The 10,088-nt window shown below is 51.1% G+C and overlaps 1 pseudogene; it reads left to right on the top strand.

Annotated features, from left to right (window-relative positions):
• The first annotated feature begins 4,452 nt into the window (after nucleotides 1–4,452).
• On the top strand, nucleotides 4,453–6,429 carry LOC100897506 (polypeptide N-acetylgalactosaminyltransferase 13 pseudogene; annotated as a pseudogene).
• The last annotated feature ends 3,659 nt before the right edge of the window (nucleotides 6,430–10,088 follow it).

Here is a 10,088-nt window from a genome sequence, read left to right as displayed (position 1 = left end):
GGAGCCCGCGAGGGAAGTCCTCCAGAGGGGCATAATTGAGATGGACGACTGCCGAAGAGCCAATGACTCGGCAAGCCTATTTGCGGAGCTCGTCAAGATGGAGCTCCGCTACGAGTCAGCTTCAAGAATCAAAGACAGATATTTTCTGAAGCATCCGGAATTCTACTTGAAGATCTCAGCGGCGTTGAAATCGCGCGCTGAAGCTCAGGTAGAAGAAGAAGCCGGATATCAATGAAGCGGGCTTGAACTCACGTTGCATCGGACACGATTTCGCGGCGTCCCCTAGAATACTGTCAGCTTCAGGTCGATCTCCGGAACCGCTATTGTGATGTACTTCTCCGCGATGATGATGTGATATATGATATATTATATATATTTTTAAATGAGGCATTGCTCCGAAATATATTCTTCCTTCGTTTCTCATTCACACTCATCCTCAAAGTAACCTACGTCGGGAATTTCTTTAATTTGAGCATTTCACTTACGAAGCTGCGACCATGTGGACACGTTCGCATGGCACCGCACCTGCGAGAGGACCCACATCTGGGGGTCTACGTTGATTTGAAAAAAAAATCATCGAAGCGGTGTGCAAGGAATCGATGCGAGCTATTTCCTGACATTCGGTCGCCAACCCCATGAAAATACACTCCATGTAGAACGATGAGGCGCCATATGTTTCCAGAACACGCGGAGCAGTTTGCGGTATGGATCCCTCGGCCGCGTGTTTCCTGACGCGGCGCTAGTTCACAAGGGCCTGGGACCGATTCCACGGCACCCCGAATCGCGCGGCTGATCTCGCAGCTCAGTTTCGGAGGTTCCGTGTTCTCACGGAATCTCGCCAGTCCCAAACCCATCTCCGAAGGGAATTCCCGCTTCGAGGCTCAGACGCTTGACCCGAATCAGGCACCGGAGTCTGCTTGGCCGATGTCTTGGGAGTCCACTCCAGGTTTTGCTCAGACAAAAAGGGTCCGAACCGCACTTTCCTCAAGAGATGCCGCAACCGCTCGACGAGGCAACGTCCATGGATCGGCGTCGGACTCCCCGTCAGCTCCGGGAAAATTCCGCTTTCACTTAGGTTTCAGCATGATCATGCTCTGGTATCACCTCAAGCATTCGAGAAGCAAAAATTCGATCGCTATAAATGCCGCGACTTCTGACTCGTGATCCCCTACGGATGCAAACCCTCATCATTGGTCTAATACTCAGTATGTTCTGGGATCTACTCCATCAAGATCTGTATGATCTGAGCGAAAGACCACCCCAAATCAGACAAAGGAGACTTGCTCACAGTTCATCGCTGCATCTCCAAACTCACCACCATGCAAATGCAGCTTATGTCGTCCTCGGAAGGAAAGTTTTTCGCGATCAAATATCGGAGACGGGTCGACGGAGGAGTCCGAAAATTCGACTCCTCCAGAGACTGATCGCGAACTTTCTGCAGCGTCTCGATCCGCCCTCGGGTAACGCGTCTACGCTTCGGGTTTCCACGGATGCGCTCGACGAGGAGCATTTGATCCACCGGGAGAAGGAAGCAGAGGCAAGAAAGAGAGAAGAATACCTCGCTCGGACCCCGAGAAAACGTTCCATCCAGGACATCGGAGCAGAACGAGCAGGAACCTGCTTGTTGTGGACATCCTCGCCAGGGGACTCCCCGAATAAAATCCTCGAATTGAAGCTTTCCCATCCGAGGAACGTTCAAATGCTTTTCGGTGGTGGAGCAGAGAATCCTGGATTGCGGATAAAAAGAATCCATCGAGAGAGGAATACGATGGAGTCCCGCCCCTAGTGGTCTCATCAATCAGCATCCGGAACCCATTTGCGTAAAGTTTCTTCACTAACCGTTCCGCTTCTCGCCCAAGTTGTTGCCGCAGCTCTGAACGCCGGAGGAGCATTTTTCCCATGACGAAATAATAGCGATGGCATATATCCTCCTCCCGGGGAAACAGAAGAGGACATATACTTCAGAAGGAATGAATCGCATCTATTTAGGTGAATCCACTTGACCTTCGGGCTCTATGCCGTATTCTGTCTTCCGAGTATATGGTCGATGATGATCCTGCTGAATTAGGAAAATAGGCACGCGGTACGAAGTTCTTATGCGTCGAGGAGCTCCCTTTTCAAGCTGCCCGGTGCGAGCCAAGAGAAACAGAAAGCCGAGGAGATGATCTCAAGGAATGATTGAGCTGGGTTCCGGAGTAGATCGATGAGGCGAGATCAAACCTAAATTATATGCTTGAATCGTCTGCGACCTACACTACTTTGAGAATAGGCATTGAGTTTGCGTAGGAGTGTTGCTATATGAACTCCCTCCTCACATGGACGTCCAGGGTTCACCCATGGGCATGTAGTTCCCAAGGTAGATATCTAGATAGACCCTTTCCCTTCAAGCCGGAAACTACCATCGATTTTTTGAAGGGTGAAAAGAGGTCGAGTATTGAATGGGGAGATCGAACAAGAAAGCAGCTTGTACCGAAATGTAGAACATGACATCACAAAGAGCCTCGGGGACTGATGTGCGAGCGTCGGCATAGAAGTTATTCCTGGAGAGAGGAAATTCGGGCAGCGATGGGGGTCAATCGGTCAATGTACCGGAGCTACAGAGGAGTGCTTGAAGCGCGGGAGAATAGGGAAAGTAGGGCTCCAAGGGTGACTGGACCGTGAGGAGGAGCAGGACATAACTCACAATTAGATTTGATTTACTCACAACAAGGAAATAATCCGCAACTATGTTCGGAGAAGTCTTCGAAGGGGAGTTGAAGGAGGGGCGCGTGCGTACAGACTGCTTCCGCTCACAGGACGGGTTTATAAGGCTTCAAAGTTTCTTTGGCGAATGACCAAGATTGGAGACTCGGGTCGTATGCCTAGCGGCTGTGACGAGTTTACGATGGCGTGTCGAGCGCATGTAGGAGATACTCTCGAATCGGAAGAGACTTGAAGAACGTGGGCCTCGCAGCGTTCAGCCGCCTCCTAACAGTATGCTCAGTCGTCGAGATAACCGAAGTGGCTGAGGTCAGATTTGAGACTAAGTAATGAAGGAAAGAATTGATTGTAGAAAGAGAGCGAGAAGGGAAATAGAGAAGATATTCCAGGCTGCATCGACATCCTCGTTGGCGAAGAATGGGGACCGATCGAACATCTCGTGGCAACATTGGAATCCAGCATAGTTGGCCGAGCCAAATGCTCGGAGGGTCCGAAACTCCCCAGAAGCGTGGACGTCTGTCACTCTGTTCATAGGGATCGAGAGTTCCACTGGCAGGTGATCGGAGGAGTCATAGCACTGTAGAACAGAAACTTTGGCCGAATAAAGTGGAAGGCTTCGCATCGGGATGGGCTGGTCGTACACGTCTAACATGGCTCGGAAGAGGAGCGCTCTCTCTCCGCGCCATGTCTGGAGCCACTCCGGTAGCTCTGGTGCCGGCACCGAAAATCGCCTTGGAGGCGGGCACCGGGCCTTGAACCGCGGTCTCGGTCCGGCTCATGCCATTGGCAGGAGATCGGGAAAGAACTTCAAGACGCCAACACTCCTTCTGAGCACGGGAAGAGAGCAAAAAGCGGCGAAGGAAAAATATTTGAGCGCTAACGAACGCCTGGTTTTTCTAGTCTGTGGCTCAAATCAGCAATCGAATAAGCATTGTCTCCTGGTAAATACGTGATAAAGTTATCGCGTCAATAGTACTGGTCGGCAGGTGGAGATTTTCGATGGAAAATCTGTCGATGCTTCCCCGAGCCACTCCGCCGATTCAAGACCTAGGGCGCATTTCCACCGCGCGGAGCTCGGATAGATCCGCGATCGTTGAGCTTGATCGCAATGCTGCCTATCCTGTTGGAGTCGGTTTTCCGAAATCAGGCGGTCATGTCGGGCTTCAACATTCCAAATCACCGGTGCATGGGGGACGCTGCGCTCTCTGGCTTCTCACTCATCTTCATCAGAGATTCGGTTTCCGAAAGGTTGAGCCAGAGATTCTCCCGATCGCCCACGATTCTGAGACCCAGAACAGACTTTCGAAATAGCAGAGTTCTACACTGGAAGAGCTCGATCGGAATGCTGATGAGCAGGTGTATCTTGGATTCTCTAGGTGAAGCAGAAGATGGGTCTTCGTGGATGGGCCACACCGTGAGCTGCTTACGAACCACACCGCTCGCTTTCATCTGCAATGATCAGGCGGGAGAGGATATCGCGGAGCGTCAGGCTCCCGCGAATTCTTGTTGAATTCTGGGGCGCTCCTGCGTAGAGAATGATGAGAGGCTCTGGAATGCCGCAAATTTCGCGAGAGATCGCCGCGGGGATTCTCACCCCGAGCAATAGTCAACCCTCACCCGGGTCTCGAATATATAGAGGACCAGTGGAGGACCCCAGCACACACTTCTGATCGTCGCGAGAGCGAAGCTCGTCCGTTCTGTACAAGTTGTGAGTGATATTCTAGTCGAAATAACTCGTTCATTCAAGTCAGCATGGCTAATTTGAAAGGTGGGGCCATGAGCGTTGACGACATGTCAAGTTTAGCGCATCAGTTCGCCATGAATCCAGTGCTGTGTGCCATTCGACGGAAACGTCAGTATCGTTTCGTGGCTTTCATCGTGTTCGCCGTGATCTGCCTAATCGTTGTGAGCACCCAGGAACTCCCCAAACGGGAAAAAGAGTCCACCTCGCACCCCGGACGATACGGCATGGAGCGCGGGAGCATACGGCACGCTTTCGATTCTTATCATCATCAGCAGTACCCTTCGTTGCTGAAGGAGCCCGGAGACGAACCGCAGCAGCCTCAGCTCGAAACGTCATCTCAATTCCTTGTTCAGGAGCCGTCGAAACTTCCGGCGATCCTGCCGGTTGCACCATTGCCGGAAGAAATTCCGTTTTTCAACAGAATGCGACCGGATTGGGGCAAGGACGGCCACGCGGTGATCCTAGGGCGCGACGAACAGCTCGAAGCCGACAGAGAGTTCTCCAAGGCGGCGTTCAACGTCTACGTCTCCGATCGCTTACCGCTGAATAGATCTCTACCGGATACTCGTCACCGACACTGCAGAGCCATCACGTATCCCGTGGCCGAAATGCCCACGGCCTCGGTGGTTATCATCTTCACCGATGAGATCTTCTCAACTCTATTACGAACAATAGTGAGCGTGATAGACCGGTCGCCTAGACATCTCCTGAGAGAGATCATCCTCGTGGATGATTTCAGCCAGAGTGAAGACCTCAAGGACCGCCTGGAGAGATACATAGAACATCACTTTCGCGCAGACGTGGTCCGTCTGATTCGGTTGCCGGAGAGATCCGGGCTCATCAGGGCAAGACTGGTGGGTGCTCGCGCAGCCAGAGGAGACGTTCTGATATTCTTGGATTCCCACTGTGAAACCACGCCCGGCTGGCTCGAACCCCTGCTCGAGCCGATACGCAGAGACCGGAGGGCCGTCGTGTGTCCTGTGATCGATGTAATCGATTATAGAACGCTGCAATATGTTGCCGCCGAAGGAGATCGTTTCCAAATCGGTGGTTTCAACTGGAGGGGGGAATTCACCTGGCACAATATCCCATCGGCTTGGAGGAGGAATCGAGTTTCGGTCGCCGAACCCATGAGATCCCCCACCATGGCCGGTGGATTGTTCGCGATCAATCGGGAATATTTCTGGGAGAGCGGATCCTACGATGAAGAAATGGACGGCTGGGGTGGAGAGAATCTCGAAATGTCTTTCCGGATATGGCAATGCGGAGGTCATATTGTTATCGCTCCGTGTTCTCACGTCGGACACATCTTCCGTGATTACCAGCCCTATAAAATTCCCGGAGGAAAAGACACGAATGCGATCAACACGAAGCGCGCCGTCGAAGTCTGGATGGATGAGTTCAAGAAGTACATCTATCAAGCTAGACCTGAATTGAAGAAAATCAGGATTGGGGATATCTCCGCTCGGAGAGCGTTCCGAGAGCTAAACCGCTGCAAGCCTTTCAAATGGTACCTTGATAACGTTTATCCACACAAGTACCTCATCGAAGAAGACTCTCAAGGTTTCGGCATCGTCCGCAACCCGCTCACAAACATGTGTCTGGACACGTACGGCAAAGCTCGGGGCAAAACCTCGGATCTGGGCATTTTCGAGTGCCATCCGATACCGGAAGAAGCCACGAATCAGCTGTTGTCGTTATCGCGGAAGGGCGAGTTGCGTCAAGAAGATTTATGTGCCAAAGTCTTGTGGGTGGATCAATCCCGTCGTACCAGGGGAAAAATCGTGATGGAGAAGTGCGACGAGTATCCCCGCGCAGACAAATTGTGGAGACACAGACAAGGTGGTCAAATAGTACATGCGCAAAGCGGCCTCTGCATACAGCCCGAGAAAGTTGCTGTCGAGAGAGTATATGTTGTCGAATGTACGGATGATGATGTCCAGAGCTGGAATTTCCATAGGTATACGGAGTTCTCGAAGCCTTGATTCCTAAAATTCTCTCACAAATGAGAGGTAAAGTAAATATGTTTACATGATACTTCCTCCTGGAATCTGGCTCATAGGCGGGCTCCCCATGGGCTATCGAAATCTTTCCCATTCTATCAAAGTTGTGATCCTTGTATGACAATTAATTGGCGCCGATATCGGGCATGCGTGGATAGAGTTATGCTCAATGAATGATGAAAGACAGTCCTCACAATGAATAAAATATGAGAAATCATTAACTACAGGCACATCAATTATTTCATCAAGATTCCTGCGAACGAGATGCAGAACAACGAAGAGGGTTCCGGCGCGACTCCCTCCGGGGCCTTAGCCGTCTTCGAGCTGGCGATCGTGAATGGACAAATCCTGGGGGGTACGGTGGGGGTCGGAACAGCTGGAACAAGTGTCGCCCTAATCAGGAATATCCGTCTCCTCCACACCCCAATCCCTTCCATAGTCGACGAAAAACTGCATCCGAGGTCTCAATGCGGAAATGATCAGGGCGTCCGTGTAATACGGCGGAGAGATCTCCGACCGCCAGTTCATCTACCGATGGCTCTTCTGCGGAAGAACCAGGGCCGTCTCATCTCTGCAGTCATTCAAATACCCTATTCTATCTTTTTTTTTCAATCGGGAAACTGGATCACTTTCTCGCTGGCGAGGCATTCAGAACCGGTTCCGGAGGGAGTGGGGGTCCGATCCTCATACGCGAGATCGTCCAGCGAAGTCCCATGGATTCGGCAGAGCTTTCCTTCCGAACGAAGAAAATCAGCAGAGAAGCGGTTCCTTAGGCGGTATCTGCGTCGGAACTCCCGACGGCCTCATCTCATTTCCATTTGACACAATGGTCTCGCTTCGACGGGATATCTCATCCCTGAAGAACTCCGTGCTCACTTAGCTTCTTCATCGGTTCCTGAAAGCGGCAGCGCAAGTCCGAAACAGAGTTCGAGACGGAATGGTCTCGAGTAACAATAAGGGTCGCACGTCACGAATTCCATCTCACATGGCCCGCTCTGCTTCATTAAGGGAGACCGAATTTCGGCCGATAGACGCAGATCTCCTTTCTCACAGAGCCATACGATACATGGTTTTGAGTTGGAGCTCTATTCCAAGAATGGTTGTGGTTATGGAAGCATAGGGGCTGAGTTCGAGAGGGAACAGCTCTCAGAATTCTAAGCCGCTTCTGATCTCGGAGATCGCTCTTGCTGTAAATTCAGAACGTCCTGGTGACACGGTCACCTTTGCGGGTCTGGCATCATCGCAACATCTTACGGATTTGAGCGAAGAAACCCCATATTATCAGAGGGTATACGGCCTTCTGCAGCCGGCACTGCGCAAGTCCGATATGAATAGCATCAATTAATGACGTCAATTAATTAAAAATGAATGAACCTTATGAACCCATTCGCCTGTCCATAGCGAGCCCTTGGCTCTTGGATGTAACTCATGGCAATGAATCAATATCAATATCATGAGATAACTTCTGAGATCCACGGGAGAGATCTCTTGTACACGCGCCCACAGCTCAGCGGATATGAAATTCGAAATGCGCGCCGCTAACTGTTTGTTCTGTGGCGCTGATCATCCTTAGGGATTCATGACAGATGACAGTGCGTGACTCGACGCCGCGCCGCGATAACTTGCATCGATGCAGAGGAAGTCCACTATGTCGAGACAATTTCTTTCATCGACAAAAGGGAAACCGTTGCTCTCGTATGATGGCCATCAATTCCGCCGAGATCGAAAAAAGTGGCGGTGTCTGAAAAAAATTGCAGGTGCCCTGCGTGTTCAGTTCTGACTGAAGAAGGAGACTCGCAGGACTGCGTCAAGGGCTTTTATTTATTCATGTATGCAGTGAAAATTGGGTAGTGAATTAGCTCGTACCTTCACTGGCTCTCTCAATCACCCTGTTGAAAAGAGCGCGGGTATAAGGCCCCGACGTGAGGAATTGACCGAATGACAGTACATATTCCGAAGTACATAGTTATGTGTGCTTGTTGGAGCGTCCGCTGCGTTTCTCTGAACGGATTGACCAATGGCGGTGGCGATCTGTGATACTCTTCTGGATAGGACTTCCTGATTGGTGGGCGGGTCTCAGAAGTTTCGATATCCGTTACACTACTCCCGTTGCATTCGTTCACTTTTTGCAGTGCCCCTGTATCTGTGCGACCTAGGACGCAGTCCTACGTCAAAAAGGATGCTCGAGTCGAGCCTCAATCGACGATGACAGAGTCACGGTGGGTGAGATAAATGTCCGAACAGTTCCATGCATCCTCTGGGGATATTCCCCCGCAATCCCCGTTATCCCTCGATAGGTTTCCCCGGAGCACGAGCATGCGCCTGACACGGTGGCTGTCGAAGTTCGAAAAAAATTTAATGATCTACGTGAGGCGACTCTCGAAGCCGCGAGTGAAATGAAATCGACGAAAACCGATCCTGACGTATTACAAGTTTCAGAAGGAATATTCTACCTAGGTTCATTTGTTGTTCCTTGTGCGAACCCGTGATTTTTGTGACCGACTTTCGAAACTCTACTTAATAAACATGTACGTGAGATAAATCATTCTTCGGTGTCATTCATTGATGTTATTCATATCGGACTTGCGCGCAAATCGGCTTGCGCTCAAATCGGCCGCGCGGAAATCGGCTCGCGCTCAAATCGGCTCGCGCTAAAATCGGCTCGCGCTCAAATTGGTTTTCGCTCATAACGGACTTGCGCTCATATCGGACTTGCGCGCATATCGGACTTGCGCTCAAATGTATATCCACCCGCTACTTCAGCACAAATATCGTCACGCCCAAGTCTGGGCGCGGAAACCGTGCTATCGCGACTGATCGCTAATTGGGGATTCGATGTCGCGTTGGATGACACGGCTTAACGTTCTCGAAGGCTCGGGATAGCTAATGAAAAGATCATCTATGATCGCTTACACGATCATAATCGTTGATAATGATCAAAGCTCGTCAGGCTGCGGAAACTCTCCTGTGAAAATCGAAGGCTGAGGTTCTTTGGTGCTAGACCTCGCGAACGGATCGCGATGAACGGATTGCAAAGAAATGGTCTTCGGTGAGTCCATGCGCGAGACACGATTCTTTCCCCCATGCACGCGTCACATTGGCCTCCGAGCTCGGCAGCTCCGAGAGATGACTCCTACATCGCCAAGACGACGGTCATACCGGAGACAATCTCTCAGATATCGATATTGGGTGCTGGTTGCACCAGGATACAGAAGCACCGTCGAGAGAGAGCGAGGTTTGGTTCTCCGTATATTCGTAGAGTCCGCGTAAATATCGCGTATATAATATGTATACTGATCTTAGAAGTGATCCCCGACCCTGGTTGAGCGAGCAGACGATTTGAAACGCCACCCAGCCCTCTACCCCATCGTGAAGCATCCCGAAATGTTTCGAGGCAGTCTCGACCACAGAGGAGATCCTCGGTCTGCGAAATCGGCGACTTTGACTCCCGCGCAAAAGGGTGCGGCGTAGGGAATGGGGGCTCCTGGGCATATTGTGGAGCTCGCGGGAATCCTCTCTAAGTTGTCGCGACTGTGTCGTCTGTGTCGCTTCAACTATCACAGCTTAGATAGATTCCTCTTCCTCGAGCGAAGTTTTCCGGAGCCGCGACATACTCGAGGCTGAGTTCAGGAACGTTCATC

This window comes from Galendromus occidentalis, unplaced genomic scaffold (genome assembly GCF_000255335.2).
Source record: "Galendromus occidentalis unplaced genomic scaffold, Mocc_1.1 scf7180000077528, whole genome shotgun sequence".
Classification (NCBI taxonomy): domain Eukaryota; kingdom Metazoa; phylum Arthropoda; class Arachnida; order Mesostigmata; family Phytoseiidae; genus Galendromus; species Galendromus occidentalis.
Note: the sequence above shows the minus strand (reverse complement) of the source record. Positions and strands in the feature narration are given on the sequence as shown.